The 20,793-nt window shown below is 44.2% G+C and overlaps 1 pseudogene; it reads right to left on the bottom strand.

Moving 5' to 3' along the window:
* LOC127913897 (glutamate receptor 3-like) overlaps positions 1–19,017 on the bottom strand; it is a 267,990-nt pseudogene extending 248,973 nt beyond the window's left edge.
* Positions 19,018–20,793: the final 1,776 nt, after the last annotated feature.

Genomic DNA, 20,793 nt, shown 5'->3' with positions numbered 1-20,793 from the left:
TTCGATTACAGGCTCAAATGTCCAGAAACAAAATAACTCTTCTGAAACTCAGTCTATTATTGTTCTGAGAAACGATGCCTATTCCGTGCGAGAAATTGCCAAGAAACTAAAGACTCCCATCCACAGAACAGCGCAAACTGTCTCTAACCAGAATAGAAAGAGGAGTTGGAGGCCCAAGTTTAGAACTGAGCAAGAGGACAAGTACATTCGAGTGTCTAGTTTTAGAAACAGACACCTCAAGTCCTCAACAGGTAGAGTTGCAAAGAAAAAGCCATATCTCAGACTGGCCAATAAAAAAGAAACAAGTTAGATGGGCAAAAGAACACAGACACTGGACAGAGGAACTCTGCCTAGAAGGCCAGCATCCCAGAGTCACCTCTTCACTGTTGACGTTGAGACTGGACAGAGGAACTCTGCCTAGATGGCCAGCATCCCAGAGTCACCTCTTCACTGTTGACGTTTAGACTGGACAGAGGAACTCTGCCTAGAAGGCCAGCATCCCAGAGTCACCTCTTCACTGTTGACGTTTAGACTGGACAGAGGAACTCTGCCTAGAAGGCCAGCATCCCAGAGTCACCTCTTCACTGTTGACGTTTAGACTGGACAGAGGAACTCTGCCTAGAAGGCCAGCATCCCAGAGTCACCTCTTCACTGTTGACGTTTAGACTGGACAGAGGAACTCTGCCTAGAAGGCCAGCATCCCATAGTCACCTCTTCACTGTTGACGTTTAGACTGGACAGAGGAACTCTGCCTAGAAGGCCAGCATCCCGGAGTCGCCTCTTCACTGTTGACGTTTAGACTGGACAGAGGAACTCTGCCTAGAAGGCCAGCATCCCAGAGTCACCTCTTCACTGTTGACGTTTAGACTGGACAGAGGAACTCTGCCTAGAAGGCCAGCATCCCAGAGTCACCTCTTCACTGTTGACGTTTAGACTGGACAGAGGAACTCTGCCTAGAAGGCCAGCATCCCAGAGTCACCTCTTCACTGTTGACGTTGAGACTGGACAGAGGAACTCTGCCTAGAAGGCCAGCATCCCAGAGTCACCTCTTCACTGTTGACGTTGAGACTGGACAGAGGAACTCTGCCTAGAAGGCCAGCATCCCAGAGTCACCTCTTCACTGTTGACGTTGAGACTGGACAGAGGAACTCTGCCTAGAAGGCCAGCATCCCAGAGTCACCTCTTCACTGTTGACGTTTAGACTGGACAGAGGAACTCTGCCTAGAAGGCCAGCATCCCGGAGTCGCCTCTTCACTGTTGACGTTTAGACTGGACAGAGGAACTCTGCCTAGAAGGCCAGCATCCCAGAGTCACCTCTTCACTGTTGACGCTGAGACTGGTGTTTTGCGGGTACTATTTAATGAAGCTGCCAGTGACCCCAAACTTTTGAACAGTATTGTATAGACACCTCTCTCTCCAACTATCCCTCCCTCGCAACTTCCATCCATTTCTCTCACCCTCCATATTTCTCTCTGTATCCCTCTCACCCTTCATATTTCTCTCTTTATCCCTCTCACCCTCCATCTACTTCCCTCCCTCCATCCATCCCGTTCTCTTTCCATCCATCCCGCTCCCTCCACCCTTCTCTCTCAATCTCTCTCTCCCCATTCCCCTCCTATCTCTAACTGTATCTCTGATCAGATTACCTCTTTCCAGGTTGATAACAGCCAGACTGTGGTTAAAGATCAGGTGTGTGTAGATAGCCAGTCACTTGAGGCTGTTATCTGGCCGAGGGCCCTGCTGTAGCCCTGTGTGTGCGTTTACTGTCATCTCTCACAACAGAGCAGAGCCAAGAACCATAACAATATCACACAGACCTCCCAGTCTGAAACAGACCCTCTCATCTGTACATAACATATGCTGTTTGCAACGTGCACTCAATCATAATGTAGCCTGCTCTTCAGTGTGTGTGTGTGCATACCTCCAGCACCCTATGGTGGCAGCTAACACTACAAAGCTCAGCTTGAAGGATTACTGAAGACACACTGTTTTGCTGCCGGTCAGTAATTCAATTACTGACTGAAAGCTTTAATCTGCACTTGAAAGACATCCTGTAACTGTTTACTTTCTAAAGAATCCTGGTAGTTCCTGGATGTGCTGCCTGGTAAATGGTTATGCTGGGTTGGTAGTTCCTGGATGTGCTGCCTGGTAAATGGTTATGCTGGGTTGGTAGTTCCTGGATGTGCTGCCTGGTAAATGGTTATGCTGGGTTGGTAGTTCCTGGATGTGCTGCCTGGTAAATGGTTATGCTGGGTTGGTAGTTCCTGGATGTGCTGCCTGGTAAATGGTTATGCTGGGTTGGTAGTTCCTGGATGTGCTGCCTGGTAAATGGTTATGCTGGGTTGGTAGTTCCTGGATGTGCTGCCTGGTAAATGGTTATGCTGGGTTGGTAGTTCCTGGATGTGCTGCCTGGTAAATGGTTATGCTGGGTTGGTAGTTCCTGGATGTGCTGCCTGGTAAATGGTTATGCTGGGTTGGTAGTTCCTGGATGTGCTGCCTGGTAAATGGTTATGCTGGGTTGGTAGTTCCTGGATGTGCTGCCTGGTAAATGGTTATGCTGGGTTGGTAGTTCCTGGATGTGCTGCCTGGTAAATGGTTATGCTGGGTTGGTAGTTCCTGGATGTGCTGCCTGGTAAATGGTTATGCTGGGTTGGTAGTTCCTGGATGTGCTGCCTGGTAAATGGTTATGCTGGGTTGGTAGTTCCTGGATGTGCTGCCTGGTAAATGGTTATGCTGGGTTGGTAGTTCCTGGATGTGCTGCCTGGTAAATGGTTATGCTGGGTTGGTAGTTCCTGGATGTGCTGCCTGGTAAATGGTTATGCTGGGTTGGTAGTTCCTGGATGTGCTGCCTGGTAAATGGTTATGCTGGGTTGGTAGTTCCTGGATGTGCTGCCTGGTAAATGGTTATGCTGGTTGACAGTTGGAATGGAACAGAGATAAAGTGCAAGGTCATTCCAGTGTCTGAGTTAAGTAGTAACTGTGCTATGGTGGTCTAGTAATGTATGGTTTTAAACTAAAACATTAGCAGCAACACTAATACCAGAGGTGGGACCAAGTCATTGTTTTACAAATCAAAAGTAAGTCACAACTCTTAGCACTCAAGTCCCAAGTCAAGACCGTCAAGTATCAAGTCAAGTCTCAAGTCCTAAACTTAAGTTTCGAGTCCTAAGCAAGTCATAATGTGCTCTTCACCAAATGTAATACCATTTCATATTTTTAACAAGAGTAATAGTATATTACATTTATGCACATCATGAATGCTTCTAAAAATATCCCCCCCAAAAGTGATCGACTATCGCTAATGGGGCGCAATCGGGCTTGTACACAATAGCCCAACCTTAACAAACACACACACACAGTGTGGTTACAGTAGGCTAACATGTCAATGGTTTTAGGAACGGTAGTAACATCCGGCAGGATTTAGGGTACCAACTGCCTAGCCAGTTGTAGCTCAATCTTATGCAATGATCACGTTCCCGCACAGACTGACTGTGTGTAGGCTCATTGATTTAACATTACATTAGCCTACATGATACACTAGTAAAGTAATAAAATATATAGCTGTGGGCTATATTAGCCACGGCTTACCATTCTTTGTGCAGCTTCAAATATCGAACAAAGTTGGAAATGGTTGCGCATCCGTATGTAATATTCTTCTAAAATGTTTTGCAAGTTGCAATCTGTTTTTTGTTGACACAGCGTAGTCTTTATATCCGAAAACAATAATTTTGGGTATCATCTTTCCAAGGGCTCCATCTGAATTCACCCGCCGACGTCCTTCTGTACTGCCATGCACAACTTCTTCTCAGCTTTTCACAACTTCTTCTCAGCTGGCACAATTTGATTGGCTGCTCCCCGTGGAGTGAAAGAGGGACGTTTACTGTTAACAGGGAATTAATTCCTTCACATGGTAAAAAGGGGCTGGACAGAACCAAAGCAAAAAGACATTAAACGTTAAAGAGCCCCTTCTCCTACCTTCCCACAACTTACACAACTAGCACCACCTGGCGCACTAACCAACATACAGGGAGTGGTCCGGCCAGGTCTTACAGACTGAGTACATACTACAGGTACAGTGCCTTGCGAAAGTATTCGGCCCCCTTGAACTTTGCGACCTTTTGCCACATTTCAGGCTTCAAACATAAAGATATAAAACAATTTTTTTGTGAAGAATCAACAACAAGTGGGACTCAATCATGAAGTGGAACGACATTTATTGGATATTTCAAACTTTTAACAAATCAAATACTGAAATATTGGACGTGCAAAATTATTCAGCCCCCTTAAAACCTGTTAGGGAGGCTGCGAATTTTCACAGCTTTTTGTTAAAAATCGCGCAACATTTCAGTGCCCTGCTATTCATGCCAGGAATATAGTATATGCATATGATGAGTATGTGTGGATAGAAAACACTCAGACGTTTCTAAAACTGGTTAAATCACGGCTGTGACTATAACAGAACGTGCGTTTCATCGAAAGGTGCAGGAAAATCTGATCACTGAAAATGGGAAAATATATCCATGCGCCACTTCAACCAATTGTTATAAGTGACCCACATTAAATGGGGCCGAGGTTGCAATACCTACAGCTTCCACACGATGTCAACAGTCTTGTCATTTGTCTCGGATTTGTTTCTTAGTCAAACCGAAACAAGGGAGCCGATTTCTTCCGGTCTCCCGACAGGATGTTTTGGTTGAGAAATATCCGGACATGATTTCAAGACGTGGAGCTGAAGAATATACATCGCCCGTGATCATTTTGATAGATTATTAACGTTTACTAATACCTAAAGTTGCATTACAAAAGTATTTCGAAGTGTTTTGTGAAAGTTAATCATCGACTTTTTAATTTTAAAATGACGTTGCGTTATCAAAATCAGTTTTTTCCTTGATTACACAGTCTTCATAGATCGATATCTAGGCTATATATGGACCAATTTAATCGGAAAAAAGACCCAAATAAATGTTTATGGGACATCTAGGAGTGCCAAGAAAGAAGCTCGTCAAAGGTAATGAATGTTTTATATTTTATTTCTGCGTTTTGGGTAGCGCCGGCTAACGCAAAATCTGTCGTGTTAGGTGACGTTGCAGTATTTTGGGGGTACATGCTATCAGATAATAGCTTCTCATGCTTTCGCCGAAAAGCATTTTACAAATCTGACTTGGTGGATAGATTCACAACGAGTGTAGCTTTAATTCACTACCTTGAATGTGTAGTTTAATGAAAGTTTGAGTTATCAAAAACTATAGGTGGCGCTCTGAAATTCCGCTGAGTGATGTTCCTGCATGGGAACTGTATTCTGCGTCATCCTTAAGAAGTTTTAAGTTAATACTTTTGTAGCGCCACCTTTTTCTGCGATTACAGCTGTAAGTCTGACATTTTTTCCCATTCCTCCTTGCAAAACAGCTCGAGCTCAGTGAGGTTGGATGGAGAGCATTTGTGAACAGCAGTTTTCAGTTCTTTCCACAGATTCTCGATTGGATTCAGGTCTGGACTTTGACTTGGCCATTCTAACACCTGGATATGTTTATTTTTGAACCATTCCATTGTAGATTTTGCTTTATGTTTTGGATCATTGTCTTGTTGGAAGACAAATCTCCGTCCCAGTCTCAGGTCTCAGGTTCCCATCAATTTTAACCATCTTCCCTGTCCCTGCTGAAGGAAAGCAGGCCCAAACCATGATGCTGCCACCACCATGTTTGACAGTGGGGATGGTCTGTTCAGGGTGATGAGCTGTGTTGCTTTTACACCAAACATAACATTTTGCATTGTTGCCAAAAAGTTCAATTTTGGTTTCATCTGACCAGAGCACCTTCTTCCGCATGTTTGGTGTATCTCCCAGGTGGCTTGTGGCAAACTTTAAACAACACTTTTATGGATATCTTTAAGAAATGGCTTTCTTCTTGCCACTCTTCCATAAAGGCCAGATTTGTGCAATATATGACTGATTGTTGTCCTATGGACAGAGTCTCCCACCTCAGCTGTAGATCTCTGCAGTTCATCCAGAGTGATCATTGGCCTCTTGGCTGCATCTCTGATCAGTCTTCTCCTTGTATGAGCTGAAAGTTTAGAGGGACGGCCAGGTCTTGGTAGATTTGCAGTGGTCTGATACTCCTTCCATTTCAATATTATCGCTTGCACGGTGCTCCTTGGGATGTTTAAAGCTTGGGAAATCTTTTTGTATCCAAATCCTGCTTTAAACTTCTTCACGACACTATCTCGGACCTGCCTGGTGTGTTCCTTGTTCTTCATGATGCTCTCTGCGCTTTTAACGGACCTCTGAGACTATCACAGTGCAGGTGCATTTATACGGAGACTTGATTACACACAGGTGGATTGTATTTATCATCATTAGTTATTTAGGTCAACATTGGATCATTCAGAGATCCTCACTGAACTTCTGGAGAGTTTGCTGCATTGAAAGTAAAGGGGCTGAATAATTTTGCACGCCCAATTTTTCAGTTTTTGATTTGTTAAAAAAAGTTTGAAATATCCAATAAATGTCGTTCTACTTCATGATTGTGTCCCACTTCTTGTTGATTCTTCACAAAAAATAGTTTTATATCTTTATGTTTGAAGCCTGAAATGTGGCAAAAGGTCGCAAAGTTCAAGGCGGCCGAATACTTTCGCAAGGCACTGTATATATGCCCACAGGTCTCTTGTCTAAGCACTCCCAAGGTGCCTTCCCCTTCCCCCTGGGAACAAAAACAGAATACTACTAACTTAACGTGAACAATTTCAATCATCAAATCACAGTGCTTGTGACAAAACATACCTCAGCAGGACCGGTTACAAAATTGTTTACAAAAACTGTCTGAGCAACAACCATCACAGGACACACCAATCTGCTGTCTCTGAACAACAACCAACACAGCACATACCAATCTGCTGTCTCTGAGCAACAACCAACACAGGACACACCAATCTGCTGTCTCTGAGCAACAACCAACACAGGACACACCAATCTGCTGTCTCTGAGCAACAACCAACACAGGACACACCAATCTGCTGTCTCTGAGCAACAACCAACACAGGACACACCAATCAGCTGTCTCTGAGCAACAACCAACACAGGACACACCAATCAGCTGTCTCTGAGCAACAACCAACACAGGACACACCAATCAGCTCTCTCTGAGCAACAACCAACACAGGACACACCAATCAGCTGTCTCTGAGCAACAACCATCACAGGACACACCAATCAGCTGTCTCTGAGCAACAACCAACACAGGACATACCAGCTCTCTCGAGCAACAACCATGATCAGCTGAGCAACAACCAACACAGGACACACCAATCAGCTGTTCTGAACAACAACCATCACAGACATAATCAGCTCTCTGAGCAACAACCAACACAGGACATACCAATCAGTGATGGTGTCTGACAGCTGACAATTGTCCTGTGATGGTTGTTGCTCAGAGACAGCTGATTGGTATGTCCTGTGATGGTTGTTGTTCAGAGACAGCTGATTGGTATGTCCTGTGATGGTTGTTGCTCAGAGACAGCTGATTGGTATGTCCTGTGATGGTTGTTGTTCAATCAGCTGTCTCTGAGCAACAACCATCACAGGACATACCAATCAGCTGTCTCTGAACAACAACCAACACAGGACACACCAATCTGCTGTCTCTGAACAACAACCAACACAGGACATACCAATCAGCTGTCTCTGAGCAACAACCATCACAGGACATACCAATCAGCTCTTTCTGAGCAACAACCATCACAGGACATACCAATCAGCTCTTTCTGAGCAACAACCATCACAGGACATACCAATCAGCTCTTTCTGAGCAACAACCATCACAGGACACACCAATCAGCTGTCTCTGAGCAACAACCATCACAGGACATACCAATCAGCTCTTTCTGAGCAACAACCATCACAGGACATACCAATCAGCTCTTTCTGAGCAACAACCATCACAGGACACACCAATCAGCTGTCTCTGAGCAACAACCATCACAGGACATACCAATCAGCTCTTTCTGAGCAACAACCATCACAGGACACACCAATCAGCTCTCTCTGAGCAACAACCAACACAGGACACAATCAGCTCTCTCAGAGCAAAGGATCACTGGCTTATACACAGCTGGAGAAGGAGTCTGTAATTGCAGACAGCTGTATCCCCTGATGAGAGGGGCGGGGTCAGCTCCAATTAGCAATGTGGCACCAATCAGCTGCTTGGGGGAATCCAGGAAAACATTTCCTGAAATCAGCTGCTTAGGGGAATCAGGAAAAACATTTCTGAAATACACACAAACCCACAACAAAGAAACTGGGGACCCATTGTAGCATTGTTTACCCCCATTGAATTCACTGCTCTACCAGTTGTTTAAGCTGACGTACCCATTGAATTCACTGCTCTACACTGCTCTAGTTGTTTAAGCTGAGTTGTTTAATTGCAGTTGTTTAATCGACGTACGTATCATCCTCACTGACTTTGTCAGAGCTTTTCTTTGAGGACTATGACCGGGGCCCAAACCCACAAAGAATAGAATTGCTGATCTGGGATCAGGTCATATCTGTCCATTTCAATTTATGAATAACAATATAAATATGGCCCACCTCTCAGAGGCCCAGACTGATTCAACTGTGGTACGGAAATCTTCAGCAGCATCCAGGATGGCTCAAGCAAACAACTTCGACTCTTTTCAAGCAATATTCATCTCTGGTCACATTCAGAGAGGTTTCTGGCACTGATCCGGAGTGAACATCTAAGGACTATTGTGCGTACGGGGTGTGTGTGTGTGTGTGTGTGTGCGCGTGTGTACGATCATGCATGCTTTTGCATGCTTTTGCGTGCGTGTGTGCGTGTGTGTGTGTGTGTGTGTGTGTGTGGACTATTGTGCTGTCTGCTATTTGCAGGCTCAGCTTGACAGGACTCCCAGATGCTACACTAGAGCTAGCTACCTGAACAGGAAACAAGAGGCATGTATCTGATCTAGAATATGCGGCTGATCATGTTGAAGGAGAATAATGTCATTCCAATGTTAAATAAATCATATTCTCAAAGCCTCAACTCAAGTCCTAGTCAGGTCTAGCAACAGTTTGACAGCCTTCATGTTGAGTAGAAGACTGAGTCTACCTAGGTGTCACTACAGACCCTGTTTCGATTCCGGGCTGTATCACAACCGGCCGTGATTCGGGAGTCCCATAGGGTGGCGCACAATTGGCCCAGCGTCGTCCGGGTTAGGGTTTGGCTAGGGTAGGCCGTCAATGTAAATAAGATTTTTCTCTTAACGGACTTGCCTGGTTAAGTTTAATAAATGTAAAATTACAAAAAAATGCATCTTTCAGGGCCCGTAGTAGAGCACTACATTTGACCAGGACCCCGTAGTAGAGCACTACATTTGACCAGGCCCGTAGTAGAGCACTACATTTGACCAGGGCCCGTAGTAGAGCACTACATTTGACCAGGGCCCGTAGTAGAGCACTACATTTGACCAGGGCCCGTAGTAGAGCACTACATTTGACCAGGGCCCATAGTAGTAGAGCACTACATTTGACCAGGACCCAGGCCCGTAGTAGAGCACTACTTTTGACCAGGGCCCATAGTAGAGCACTACATTTGACCAGGACCCAGGGCCCGTAGTAGAGCACTACTTTGACCAGGGCCCATAGTAGAGCACTACATTTGACCAGGACCCAGGGCCCGTAGTAGAGCACTACTTTTGACCAGGGCCCATAGTAGGCACTACATTTGACCAGGGCCCGTAGTAGAGCACTACATTTGGCACTACATTTGACCCAGGACCCAGGGCCCGTAGTAGAGCACTACTTTTGACCAGGGCCCATAGTAGAGCACTACATTTGACCAGGACCCAGGGCCCGTAGTAGAGCACTACATTTGACCAGGGCCCGTAGTAGAGCACTACATTTGACCAGGGGGCCCGTAGTAGAGCACTACATTTGACCAGGGCCCATAGTAGAGCACTACATTTGACCCAGGACCCAGGGCCCGTAGTAGAGCACTACTTTTGACCAGGACCCATAGTAGAGCACTACATTTGACCAGGACCCAGTATAGTACTACTTTTGACCAGGACTCAGAGCCCATAGTAGAGCACTTACATTTGACCAGAACCAGGGCCCGTAGTAGAGCACTACATTTGACCAGGGCCCATGGTAGAGGCACTACGTGACCAGGACCAGGGGCCCGTAGTAGAGCACTACATTTGACCAGGACCAGGGCCCGTAGTATGAGCACTACATTTGACCAGGACTCAGAGCCCGTAGTAGAGCACTAGACCAGGGCCCATAGCACTACATTTGACCAGGACTCAGGGGCCCGTAGTAGAGCACTACATTTGACCAGGACTCAGGCCCGTAGTAGAGCACTACATTTGACCAGGACTCACATTTGACCAGGACTCAGAGCCCAGTATAGCACTACATTTGACCAGGACTCAGGGCCCGTAGTATAGCACTTTTGACCAGGACTCAGGGCCCGTAGTATAGCACTACATTTGACCAGGACTCAGGGCCCGTAGTAGAGCACTACATTTGACCAGGACTCAGGGCCCGTAGTATAGCACTACATTTGACATTTGACCAGGACTCAGGCCCGTAGTAGCACTACATACCAGGACTCAGGGCCCGTAGTAGAGCACTACATTTGACCAGGACTCAGGGCCCGTAGAGCACTACATTTGACCAGGACTCAGGGCCCATAGTAGAGCACTACATTTGACCAGGACTCAGAGCCCGGTAGAGCACTACATTTGACCAGGACTCAGGGCCCGTAGTAGAGCACTACATTTGACCAGGACTCAGGGCCCGTAGAGCACTACATTTGACCAGGACTCAGGGCCCCGTAGTATAGCACTACATTTGACCAGGACGCATATGGCTCTGGTCAAGTATGGTGTCATTTAGGTTTCCCCCTGAGCCTAGGCCTGTATGTAGAACAGTGTGTCCTGCTCATACAGTAGAAGAGGCAGATTCAAACCCCAGCAGATGACTTCAAAAACACATCAAAGAAACAGTTCCCACAACAAACAGGAATGGCTGTGAGACAACATTCCACTGTTTTCAGTGCAGAGACAGACAGAGCACACCTTGCTTTTCCACACCTTCCTCATCATCAAAGGCTCGTACATTTCTCACACACAGAGTATGGCCGCACACACAAAACGCACCCACACACGCACACTTCATGGAGCTGCTATAAGTTGTGAATGGTGACATGATTGTGTGTGAATGATAAAGCAGAAATGGCGCCCTCAGGAGCCCGACCCTCTCTCTAAGCCATGAGGAGAAGACTGTCTCTGCTCCTGCCTTCATGGTTTTAATTTGATTCTGATATCAAGCCCTCTTTCTCCCATGCTCCCTGCTCCTTCAACACGCGTGAAATTACCAACGCCGTTATCTATAATTTATTTACTCATTTGCTTATTGTTTCTGTGTCCCTATCAACAGCGTGAAGGAGAGGGTGCAGGGCGTGTTCGTTAACTAGACGCCGTGGTAACAGCCCACGCTTCTCTAGCTGGCTAACTGTGATATGGGAGCTTTGCTTTCTCTGCTTCCTCCCCCACCTCTCAGACCCACCTCTCTACCGACCCAACTCTCAGATCCACCACCCCAACTCTCAGATCCACCTCTCAGACCAACCTCTCAGATCCACCTCTCTACCGACCCACCTTTCCACCTCCCCAGCACCCCACCTTTCAGACCCACCTGTCCACCCCAACTCTCCACCATCCCACCTCTCAGATCCACCCATCAGACCCACCTCTCTATTGACCCACCTTTCAGACCCAACTCTCTACCGACCCACCTTTCCACCTCTCAGACCTACCCACCTCTGACCCACCCCACCTCTCCACTGCAGGACTCAGTCCTAACTAATTTACCGGTTTGGGTATGGTGAAGGGGTATGGATTTTTTTCCCATCAGCCAATGACAGCGCAATGAGGCGATATGAGGTCTGTGTGCTAATGAGCGGACACTGCAGTGGGGGCTGAGCTGAGGAGACAGAGGAGAGGAAAGGGGACAAGATGAGAGGAGAGGAGAGCCACAATGACCAGCGGGCCAGACACATCGGGCCAATGTGGTTCCAATTACACAGACGAGGTTTGTGGGTTTAATTCCTGGATGGGCCACGTGTTCTGAATAGGTTGCATATGTTAACTGTACGATGCTATGGATAAACATGTCTGCTGGATGACTGTTCCACATTATGTTTTATAGGAGTGGGCAGAACCACAGAGGACCAGAGACGTCTGTTTACAAGGTTCTGCAGCTGAACACTTATGATGTCAAGACTAGGCCATTGTCTTTTCCCTATCTGGGCAAACCTTTTGACCACATCTAGATGCTGAGTCTACAGTGAGTGTCTACCGAGATTCTTTACCGGAGTGTCTACCAAGAGTGTCTACAGTGACCCTACAGTGAGTCTACCGTGATCTGAGCTCCGCCTACCTGGCAGGCCCAGAGAGCAAATCGAGCGCAGCTATAGGCCTAAGGCTGGCCAATCAGACAGCTCAGATCATCGTGTCTGCACAGTTTCTCGAGCCATAGACTGTAAAAAGAAACCTAGAATGCATTGCAAAGTTGATGCTGTGAAACTTCTAAACGTTTAAAACATTGACTAGAGAGAGATAACGAAGAGTAAAGAGCTGCTTTTTATGACTAAATTCACATTTATGTTATTATATAGCACTGTCAACACTTTGTTCAACATTTTATGAGCCATAAAATGAGAGTTCTCCCTACTTTCACTTACAATGAATGAGTACACCAAAGTGTTCCGAAAAGCTTGTTGTTAGTTTTGTCTTTTTTAATATCGAGGAATATTTCACTTTCTCTGGTCATTGGAGGAACAACATGAATTGGTGCATGAGGCAGAAATAATCTAGTGTGATTTAAGTTCTCCATCAGCTGGAAGACTGTTCTCTTTTCTCAGCGCAGGGAAGGAGAGCAAAGGGATTTTGAGTCGGGTGAGAGGCAGCCTCACACTGTCCTCAACAGGAGTACAGTTGAGGACAGTGGTGTCTATCACAGGTGAAGGGTCTTTTAAACAAACAAAAAGAGTTCTACAAGCAGTTCTTACCACAACAAGAAAATAGCTTCAAGTGTTTTGTCCAAATACTGGTGGATTCAACAAATAAAATAATGGACCTGACCAGAGAGGTCCAGGACCTGAAGAACAGTTTGCTGTTCAGGGTCAGCTCGATGAGTTGAAACAGAAGAATGGCAAGATGACAGCAATCTGTAAGTAATTGAGAGAGGAAATCAGTTGTGTGTGTGAATCCATGATGACAAGGGAGGGACAATCAAGGCAGAATAGCATGGTTGTGGACGGAATTGCAGAATCTCCACATGAGACCTGGACAGAGTCTGAGGACAATGTGAGGGAAATTATCTCTGAGAAATTGAAGATGGACACACAGGAAGATTGAGGTGGGGGTGCGCCACAGGAATGGAAAACCCGCGACAGGCCCAGGCGAGGCGACGGGCCCAGGCGACGGGCCCAGGCGACGGGCCCAGGCGACGGGCCCAGGCGACAGGCCCAGGCGACGGGCCCAGGCGACAGGCCCAGGCGACAGGCCCAGGCGACAGGCCCAGGCCGATAGTGGTCAAGTTCCTGAGGTTCAAGGACAAGGTAACTGTTCTGGAAAAGCCAAGAACGTGAGAGGAATGTACATCTTCAACAAGGTCTGTCCTGAAGCTGTGCACCAGAAGAGGAAAGAACTGATCCCAGCCATGAAAGCTGCCACAGCACGTGGGGACATTGCTTACAACCTCTGACAGGATCATTATCCACCCTCCTTCCCAGAAGCCTGACGGGATGAGAGAGCCGAGACTATGGGTTTGTAGCTTCAACCCCACAGCACAGACATATAAACAGACACACCAGTTGATTAATGGACTGCTGAATGGATATATTTTTTTGTCTTGCTTTGTCTGCTCTTTCCATATTATGTCTATCCCTGGTAAGCCACCCAGGAAAGGGATGAAAATAGACCATATGTAGCAATATAAATAAGGTTAATGAAATCAGTATCTTGCTAACATCAGGTAACATTCATATTAGCCATTTCTGAGACTCATTTAAATCATTCATTTGATGATACAGCAGTAGCAATCCAAGGATATAACATCTATAGAAGAGACAGAAATGCTTATAGGGGAAGTGTTGCTGTGTGTGTAACATATATATTCAGAGCCATATCCCTGTAATGCTTAGAGAAGATCTTATGTCAAGTGTTATTGAAGTGTTGTGGTTGCAGGTTCACTTGGCACTTCTAAAGCCTTTTTCCTTTGGGGTATTGCTATAGGCCACCAAGTGCTAACAGTCAGAATCTAAATAATATGTGTCAAATGCTTGATAGTGTATGTGATGTAAACAGAGAGGTTTACTTTCTTGGGGACCTGAATATTGACTGGTTTTCATCAAGCTGTCTGCTCAAGAGGTTCAGGTTATTAATCAACCTACCAGGGTGTTTACAAACACTACAGGAACAACATAATCTACATGTATCGATCACATTTTTACTAATACAGCATAACTTTGTTCTTTAAGCTGTATCCGTACCCATTGGATGCACTGAACACAATATAAGTGGCTTTTTATCCTGAAAGCCAAAGTTCTAAAAGCTGGGCATATGAGAAATCAAACACAAGACGTTTCTGTGACTTTTCTGTGGATGATGTTAAAAATATTTATTGGTCTGATGTGCTCAATAAGGAACATCCAGATGCTGCACTTTGATAAAGAAGCAATTTCATGAATTTACAATTATTGATGCACCTGTAAAGAAACTGTTAGAACTGTTAAGGCTCCATTGATTGAGGCGGAATTTAAGAACTGTATGGTTGAACGAGATGGGGCAAAAGGAGTGGATAATAACTCTGGCTGTACATCTGACTGGCTGACTTACTGCAAATTGAGAAATTATGTGACTGAACTCAACAAAAAATAAGAAGAAACTATATTATGAAGCCAAGATCAATTATATAAAGACTGATGGAAAAACAAAAAAACTTGGGAGTACTTTAAATTAAATATGGGCAGAAAGACATTCAACTTCATCTTTAATCAAATCCGATGGCTTATTCATCACAAAACCATTTGATGTTGCCAATTAAGTTAATGATTACTTCATTGGCAAAGTGGGAAAACTTAGGCAGGAAATGCCACCAACGAACAGTGAGCCATCGTATTCATGCATTAAAAAAAATAATAATAAAAGACAATCATTGCAAGTTTGCATTTTGTAAAGTTTTTGTGGGAGAGGTGAAACCTTGTTGTTATCGATCAATAATGACAAGCCTCCTGGCACTGACAACATTGATGGAAAGCTACTGAAGATGGTAGCTGACTCTATAGCCACTCCTATCTGTCATATCTTTAATCTGAGCCTAGAGGAAAGTATTTGTCCTCGGGGCTGGAGGGAAGCCAAAGTCATTCCGCTACACAAGAGTGGTAAAGCGGCCTTTACTGGTTCTAACAGCAGACCTATACGCTTGCTGCCAGCTCATAGCAAACTGTTTGAAAAAAATGGTGTTTGACCAAATACAATTATTTTTCTCTGTAAACAAATTAACAACAGACTTTCAGCACGCTTATAGAGAAGGGCACTCAACATGTACTACACTGACACAAAATGACTGATGATTGGTTGAAAGAAATTGATCAAATGATTGTGGAGCTGTACTGTTAGATTTCAGTGCAACCTTTGATACTATTGACCAGAAAATGTTGTTAAAAATAGTGTTATGGCTTTTCAACCTCTGCCGTATCATGGATTCAGAGCCATCTATCTAATAGAACTCAAAGGGTTTTCTTTAATGGAAGCTTCTAATGTCAAACATGTAAAGTGTGGTGTACCGCAGGGCAGCTTTCTAGGCCCTCTGCTCTTTTATTTTTACCAATGACCTGCCACCATTGGCATTAAACAAAGCATGTGTCCATGTATGCTGATGATTCAACCATATATACATCAGCAACCACAGCTAATGAATTCACTGAAACCCTTAAAGCGTCACAGTCTGTTTTGAATGGGTAGCCATTAATAAACTGGTCCATTAATAAACTGGTCCATTAATAAACTGGTCCATTAATAAACTGGTCCATTAATAAACTGGTCCATTAATAAACTGGTCCATTAATAAACTGGTCCATTAATAAACTGAGAAACAAGCTGATCTGACATCTCTAAAACTAAGAACATTGCATTTGGTACAAATCATTCCCTAAGTTCTAGACCTCAGCTCAATATGGTAATGAATGGTGTGTCTTTTGAACAAGTTGAAGAGACTAAATTACTTGGTGATACCTTTGATTGTAAACTGTCATGGTCAAAACATATAGATTCAATGGTTGTAAAGATGGGGAGAGGTCTGTCTGTAATAAAGGGATACTCTGATTTGACACCAAACTCCAAAAGCAAGTCCTGCAGGCTCTAGTTTTGTCTAATCTTGATTATTGTCCAGTCGTGGTTCAGTGCTGCAACTCTTGGATAAGAGTTGAGAAGAGACTGACTGCATCACTTCTTTATTAAAAATAAAAAAACATTAAGTTGTTGAAAATCCCAAATTGTTTGCATAGTCAACTTACACACAGCTCTGACACACAAACTTACCCCACCAGACATTTTCACAGTCCCCAAATCCATAAATTCCAGAGAGTGTACAGTATTATATAGAGCTATTACTGCATGGAACTCTGTTCCATCTCGTATTGCTCAAATAAACAGCAAACCTGGTTTCAAAACAGATAAAGCAACACGGCACAACGACTCTCCCCTATTTGACCTAGAACGTTTGTGTGTATGTATTGATATGTAGGCTACTTGTGCCTTTTGTAAAAACATTTTTTTTTTATGTAGTTCTGTCCTTGAGCTGTTGTCTACTAACGTTCTGTATTATGTCATGTTTTGTGTGGACCCCAGAAAGAGAAGCTGCTGCTTTTGCAACAGCTAATGGGGATCCTAATAAAATGCTAAATATTTCCTCCCTTCCCTCAGACTGACCATCAGATAGATGCAAGCCATCAGTCCAAAATAAAACACATTATCCTGCTCACTCAACTATGTGCCTCATAGTAATTCAACAAATGATCAATTACCAGTGTGATCATATAGCAATTTAAAAAATATATATAATTTCAAAACGGCCTGAGAACAACATTGCAAGGGGAATTCAAGCATAGCCAGTATGCAGGGATAATATATTGGGCCTATAGCCTACTGCACAAGCCTCATTGCTGCACAACTGGTTTTAATAGGTTCATGTTGCATAGGCGTAATACTTGTTTTTTTTTAAATATATGTTTATTTGTTTTCATCTGAGCGGTAGATCTCGTCATGCATTTTGACTCAGAAAGGGATCTTGACTCAAATGTTGGTGACCACTGGTGTAGCGCAATGGCAGTGAATCATTGAGACATCTAAAGGTATTCTGTCCTGCCACCCTGAGTACCCTGGTCTTATCTACAATGACAGTGAACCATTGAGACATCTAAAGGTATTCTGTCCTGCCACCCTGAGTACCCTGGTCTTATCTACAATGACAGTGAACCATTGAGACATCTAAAGGTATTCTGTCCCACCACCCTGAGTACCCTGGTCTTATCTACAATGACAGTGAACCATTGAGACATCTAAAGGTATTCTGTCCCACCACCCTGAGTACCCTGGTCTTATCTACAATGACAGTGAACCATTGAGACATCTAAAGGTATTCTGTCCCACCAGCCCTGTACCCTGGTCTTATCTACAGTTGGTTTACACGCTTGCAGCTAAAGCAGACCAAGCAAGAGATTTTTATACGAATGTCGCGTGTGTGTGTGTGTGTTTTTGCACTTGTGTTTTCAAGGGGAATTCTGGACATATTCAGAGCAGAGGGAGATTTGAATTGAAACAGCTCTGTACTTTTACATGCATGGGTGACTGAGAAGCTGTTGGACGACTCGAGGTTGTCTACGTTGTAGTTGAGATGGAAGGGTTTCTCCGTAGTGTTCTGGTTGGTGTTGTAGAGCTGAACAGCTTAACCTAAACGCACTGTGCTCCTGCACAGTGGACCGCATGAACAGACCACCTAGAAGACATACAGATACATAACCAACTTTGTCTACCATTTCCCATCATCATTATTTACACACATTTTACATCCTACTCTCTCTGCCTCAGCTTTTTATTATAGAGGCCACAGGGAACCCCTGGATGTTAAGTACAGTCTTAGAAAAATGGATTCCAAAAGGGTTCTTCGGGTGTTCCCATAGGATAACTATTTTGGTTCCAGGTAGAACCGTTTTGTTCCATGTAGAACCCTCTGTGGAAGGGGTTCTACATTTAACGCAAACAGGTTCTACCTGAAAGCAAAAAGGGTTCTTTAAAGTGTGGGGACTGTGGGGACTGCAGAGGAAGCATTTTAGGTTCTAGATAACACCTTATCTAAGAGGGTAGTCTATGGCCTGTCGGGCAAAACTTAAGGAAGGTACTTGAGGAAGAGACTTGACTTGAATGTAGCTTACATAAGCACTTTTTGTAGTTGCAGGGATTCTCGTCGTTCTGTTTATACAAGGATCTCAAGTGTTAAACCAAACACCACAGATCATGTAAACATGACCATGTCTCAAATAAATTTGGAGAAAGAGATCACACATCCATCTTTACTCCTCATCATTCCGTCTACAGAAATCTGTTATTTCGGGATTGTGCCCGCCAATTTTCGCCCTTATAAAGTTGCAACATTTTCTATTCAATGTGGTAGTTTGTTTCAAGCATTTTGGTGACATTGAATTTCTTAACATCTGTAACCAAAGTGACAGCGCAAGTTCACAATTTCTTACTGCAAGCAAAGCAAGTTAGCCCACTTAACACACAATAAAGGTCCTACTCAGAAGATAAAACAAGACGGTATTATCCATAAAATTATGGGGAAAAATATTTAATTATTCATAATTATTTTATGATCCACTTACCTATATTAATTTGATTGGGAAATCCCGCGAGTGATCTGCCCGAAAGCCACAAAAATAAGACGCATTTTTGTGCCATTTTATCAATTTCTCCAACCTGCGTACTCAACTCCTTAAAAGAGCCTGCCTAAGCAAATTCAGAAGCAAACCTGCGGACGCTGAAAATCCTCCAGATTTATGATGGTCGCTCACAGTGCACCAATTGCTTACAAGGCTGCGGAGCAATTTTCTGCAACTGCGAGGGAGAGAGAGAAAGATGGTGGTGAGAAACAAGCCGATCTGATTAAGAAAACAAGCTTTTCCGATTGGGCCTTTGGCGATTTGGATCAAATGTTATCTGACGTTGAATCAAAAAGCTTCCCTCCTTCTGTGTGTACCGGACAACGTTACTGGGTTTAGCGAGCCCAGCTCGGTTCCACTAGTAAGACTGACTGGGTAAGACAAGTGCCACGCTCGTCCACATTACTCCGCGCGCAATCAATAGGAGAAAACACTGCAATCACAGGCGGCCAATGCTTTTCAATTGGCTACAGTAGCTAACCGCTTACAGCTGGTGCAGCTGCCGCCTCAAGGATATGATGAGGGGAAGTTGGCGTTAGTGAGCACGGATAGGGTAAAGGAAAAACCAAAGAACACAAGTGGATTCATAATTAGAAGCTATTCAAAACCTCCCGGAATAAAGTATACATAACCTCTGGTATTCGTGAATGTGTTGTCATACCGCTATGAACAGAAGTGAATTAGTTGTATTGTTAAACATCTATATAGACTAACCTGTTTAAAAACATATGGACTATCTTTGATTTCCTAATTCTTTTTTAAAAAGCGTGGGCAAACTGTATCCTAACGTGAAGTACTATTCAAGCGTGTCTGTGTCTTCCTCGCTCTGCTTTCAGAACCCGGATAGAGAGCGCAGCATGAGAGCTGTCCATAGTGCTGAAGTGAGTGGAACTCGGGAACGAGAGAAACAGACTAAAACACTGTTGGCATTTACGCCTTAAAGTCTAAATATTCATGTTAAGATCTCTATTTGTTACTGGTCGTTTTTAATTACAATTTGAACAATAATTATTATTTCCACAATTACTGTACCTTTCAATTATGACGCATGATTGCGTTTGCGAATCTCTTTTCTGAACCCACTACAGCTATATATATTTATATGTATGGCTCTGTTGCCTACCACTCATTTTCGGTTCTCTATGTGTAGCCTAGTTACTATTTTCTAGAAAGTTCTCAGTGAGTTTAGTCTCCTAACAGCCACTCTCTCTCTCACTACCCGTCTATCATCACTGTGCTCCAGCCAAACAGAGGAGCAGGTAGCGGATTACTGCGTCATTTATCAACTGCAGCAAAGCTCTTCGAAATTGTTTAGTTTTTAATTGCATTGCAAATGAGCAAGACTTCAGCCATTGGTACTGTAATAGACTGCTTTCCAAATGACCCAGGGTCGACTGTCCGCCCTGTCAAAATATACCTATTAGCACTAATAGACCCCGATGTCTCAGATCGACAGTCCGCCTTGTCAAACTATCTATTAGCACTATCGACAGTCAGGACAGTCATCCTGTCAAACTATACCTATTAGCACTAATAGACCTTGAGAGCAATGAGGATCAGGATCGAAAACTATCCTATTGTAGAACCATAGATACTAACACTTATCAAACTTACAGCAATGTCTCAGGATCGACAGTCCGCCCTGTCAAAATATACCTATTAACACTAATAGACCCCGAGCAATGTCTCAAACTATACATGAAGGACTAATAGACCCGACAGTCCTCCTTATCAAACTATACATATTAGCACTAATAGACCCGAGATCGACAGTCATCCCTGTCAAACTATACAT

Source organism: Oncorhynchus keta, chromosome 30 (assembly GCF_023373465.1).
Source record: "Oncorhynchus keta strain PuntledgeMale-10-30-2019 chromosome 30, Oket_V2, whole genome shotgun sequence".
Classification (NCBI taxonomy): domain Eukaryota; kingdom Metazoa; phylum Chordata; class Actinopteri; order Salmoniformes; family Salmonidae; genus Oncorhynchus; species Oncorhynchus keta.
This window is presented reverse-complemented; position numbering and strand designations above follow the sequence as displayed.